The 3,808-nt window shown below is 43.5% G+C and overlaps 1 long non-coding RNA gene across 2 annotated transcripts; it reads right to left on the reverse strand.

The window, feature by feature from the left end:
• Positions 1-391: 391 nt before the first annotated feature.
• LOC119301213 lies at positions 392-3,608 on the reverse strand. Of its 2 annotated transcripts, XR_005146968.1 has the most exons (4): positions 3,090-3,605; positions 2,873-2,912; positions 2,009-2,106; positions 392-879 (listed from the first exon to the last, which is right to left on the reverse strand). It is a non-coding gene; the product is annotated as an uncharacterized LOC119301213 (long non-coding RNA). The 2 variants fall into 2 exon arrangements; XR_005146969.1 differs by having other exon boundaries at positions 2,009-2,997; positions 3,090-3,608.
• Positions 3,609-3,808: the final 200 nt, after the last annotated feature.

Below are 3,808 nucleotides of genomic sequence, written 5' to 3' on the forward strand. Positions count from 1 at the left end.
CAAGCGCCGGCGGGACTGCCTGCTCCCTCCTTCCGCGGCCGGCTGTGCTGCCGCGCAGGTCTCACCGCCCCACCGCCCCACTCTACTCACCTACACTTGTTGTTATTCTCCGACGACGGCAAACAAACCAGTAAACCCTCGTACTACCCTCCGTGTGGGAAACTACAATCGCCGGCAGTTCACTTCTCCCAGCAGATTGGTCAGGGCACATGAAACTACAATCGCCGGCAGTTCTATTGCCTGCAAAAGCATGTCTACCCGGCAGTTATTATGCCACTACTCTGATTTCACTACCAAAGTGTTATAGGAAGCCCTAATGTAATACACATTCATTATGTTCAAGCACTCAGGCCAGATCACACAATTTATGCATACACTTCAAAGCAACATATAGGCCTCATCAAAAACCTTAAACTTCATTTAAGAAACATGACAACCATATATATACAGGTTGTGCCACAAAAGGAGCACATATATGTTTCTAGGTGTGCCACACAATAAAAAATGAAGTGGTGCCACAAAGGGAGGAGTACATATGTTTCTAGGTGCGTCACCCAACCAAAAAGAGCATACAGTGGCTTATGTGCCAAAACAACCACCAAAATGAGCAGCACGTGCCAATGTCACCAGGTTCAACAAACAAGGTACATTACATAACCACTCCACCAACTTAATTGTAGGTCTTGCAAACATTCAACAGCTTGTAGGTGATCCAAGCCTTAACTTGTAGATCATCCAAACCTTCAGAAGCTTGTAGATCACCCAACTTAATTGTAGGTCTTGCAAACATTCAACGGCTTGTAGGTGATCCAAGCCTTAACTTGTAGATCATCCAAACCTTCAGAAGCTTGTAGATCACCCAGTGTATCTTTGGGAAACCTGCACAGACCAGAAATTCAAAACAGAGCTCTCATAGCACAATAAAGCTGTTGTAACATAAACATGCTACTAGTACTTGAAGGACAAGATAGCCCAATAAAAATGTAATCTTTACATCATATAAGGGCAAGTGTTCTAAGGCCTTGTTTATTTCCCTTGCTATTGGGCATTGGCGGAAGCAACGAACGCAATGAACCTATTCAGTACGTGGAGTCTAAATCAAGGCTGATGTTGTACAAAGCTCATTCATTGGAGATGAAAAGGATTTGAATCAGACTGATGTACAGTTGTACACAACGCGTTTCATTCTAGTAATAGTAACAAATCAGATATTTCTGTCGTTCCAAACTTGTTTATAGTAACCTGAAGGTTGAGGTTATGACCTACCCATTAAGAAAAGCACCCAACTTGTTGGGCATAAAAATAAGCCACCAACAATAAAAGCGCTCGTTCAAATAATGTGCTTGTAATTAACAGGATAAAATGTTTGCCATGGTCACCTTTGGCAAAATTGCTATTGGATTAAAATGGATGTAAGCTATTTCATTTCTCCTCCGTATTCTCATTTCACCTGATTTTGTTGTTTACTAAAATGACCTAAAATGGATGCAGACTAAAATGGACTAAAATGGATGCAGATTAAAATGTAAGTAGCTAGCTAGCTGGGATGCTTGCTACAAGTACGTATTAATCATCTCTTTTTTTAAGTGATGCATGCAGCCTCATCTTAACAACCATGTACTCCCTCCGTTCCTAAATATTTGTCTTTTTAGAGATTTCAAATGGACTATAACATACGGATGTATATAGACATATTTTAAAGTGTAGATTCACTTATTTTGCTCTGTATGTAGTCACTTGTTGAAATCTCTAGAAAGACAAATATTTAGGAACGGAGGGAGTACGTACTAATCTAGTAGCTCCAGCATGTACGTGATACTACTAGTACACACATGTTGTTTTTTAAGTGTGTGGTTAATTTTCTTTACCACCTCACAGGAAACATCAAATTGTTTTGGTTTCTTAGGGAGTTGCACGTGCAAGTATTCTATACGGCACATGAATACGGGTTCACAAGACCCAAGGGCTCAACAGAGTACAAGAAGTTCAGGTTGGATATATGCCTTACAAAGTGTATTCTCTGCATTCACAGAAAAAAGTGTATTCCCTGCCTCCATTCAAACTTCTCCTCCGAGCATGTTGTAGCCTTTGCTTAGCTGCTAGTGACTACTTGTCATGTCATAATACATGGAACATATAAGAATCAGTGCTTCATGTTATTCTTATGAAATAGTAACTTATATTGAGTAAAAACTAGATTGGAGATAAAGGAACCGTAGAAAACCAACATATTATACTACCTCCGTCTCATAATGTAAGACGTTTTTTGACAATACTTACATTATGGGACAGAGGGAGTACCATTTAAACTCTAGAAGAGTGGTCCACTTTCAGTCTGTCTTGCAGCAAAATGAAAGGAGGCGTAAACAAGTTCTCTAGCTAGTTGTTTTCTTCCATGTAGTAGTATATGTGTGTGATGACAGTTGAACTAGATGATCTCACATCGATCAACCAATGGGGATAAACAGCACAATACAAATACCTTTTTGTCCATGTAGTACTCCTAAAGTGTTTTACTGATTTAGTATTAAGTTGTAGCATCCACTTGTTTAGCACCGAAAGATTATTGAACGTCCTATACTAATAAGACTTACTAGAACATGTTGCAGTCATTTAGAAGTATCCACTGCCATGGTGCATAGATCATTTTAGAAGTTTTGACTGACAGAGAACATATCTAGAGGCCTTTATGTACAATCTAAACTAAAACTGCAAACATTCCATGCTGCTTCCTACCAAGATGTCTGAAGATTAAAACGATAAAATGTTTTGAAGAACTATTCTTGCTTGATTAAATGGAGAAACATTTTAAATAGTAAGTGCCATGAGTGTGGCAAATCATGAGCATTATGAATTCCTGGAACAAACCTACCACTGCTAGAACCAGTCCCCAATCCTTTCACTGATAGCACCTGCAACAATTTGGAAGCAAAATACAGAGGCAGCAATGAGAAAGACTTGGAGCCCAGTAGTAATTCGGTGGAAGGGAGGGAAAATCTACAGCAATGAGAAGATAAATCGGCAATATCTCGTGAGTTCTCATCCATCAGAAAAGAAGAGTTTCACAACCTTTGTAAGGAAAAGCATACCTGCATCGCGTTTCACCATGACAGATCTGAGCAACATGTTGTACTAGCGTAGTGGGGAGCAGGCACCGCGGTCGCCGTCGGTGTGGTAAGAGACATGGTGGGGAGCCCGATAGCGCTCGTCCGCGTGGAGGGTCGCGGAGAAGAGCAGCGCGATGGCGTGGGGTGGCACGGCTAACTTGAGACAAGAGGCCCGGAGTTCGTCGCCGGATCTCGTGCTGGGGATCAAGGCGACGTCGACCTCAACGCACAGGCGCCGTCGACCTGTCCTAGGGTGGTGCCGCAGGGAGCGAGACGACGTTGACCACGTACACCAGATCCGTGTGGACGGAGGCGAGGCCGATCTCGACGCACCGGCGGCATCGATCTCAGTGGGGGTCACCAGGTCGGCGGAGGGGGTCGGCGGTGGAGGGCGCTGTCGAGGACAGAGGGGCTCTTGTCGGCGGCTGCGGTGGCGGCGGCGGAGGAGGAGGAGGATGGGTCTGGACTCTAGAGGGTTCGATTTGGGCAAGCATTGGGCGGCGGCTATAACTATTTTTGAGCAAAAAAAAAGTCTATCGCGTTTTCTCCCGTGCCAGCGCGCGTATGGGCCCAATTATTTTTGGTCTCGCTCCATGGATAGCCCGGCCGACAGTGGGCCGTGATTTAGTTATGCCGGCAGATTTGATGACCTAAAATGTGGACAACATTTTCGGCAGTGCATGTGTCCTTGCTACTACTAA

This window comes from Triticum dicoccoides, chromosome 5A (assembly GCF_002162155.2).
Source record: "Triticum dicoccoides isolate Atlit2015 ecotype Zavitan chromosome 5A, WEW_v2.0, whole genome shotgun sequence".
NCBI lineage: Eukaryota > Viridiplantae > Streptophyta > Magnoliopsida > Poales > Poaceae > Triticum > Triticum dicoccoides.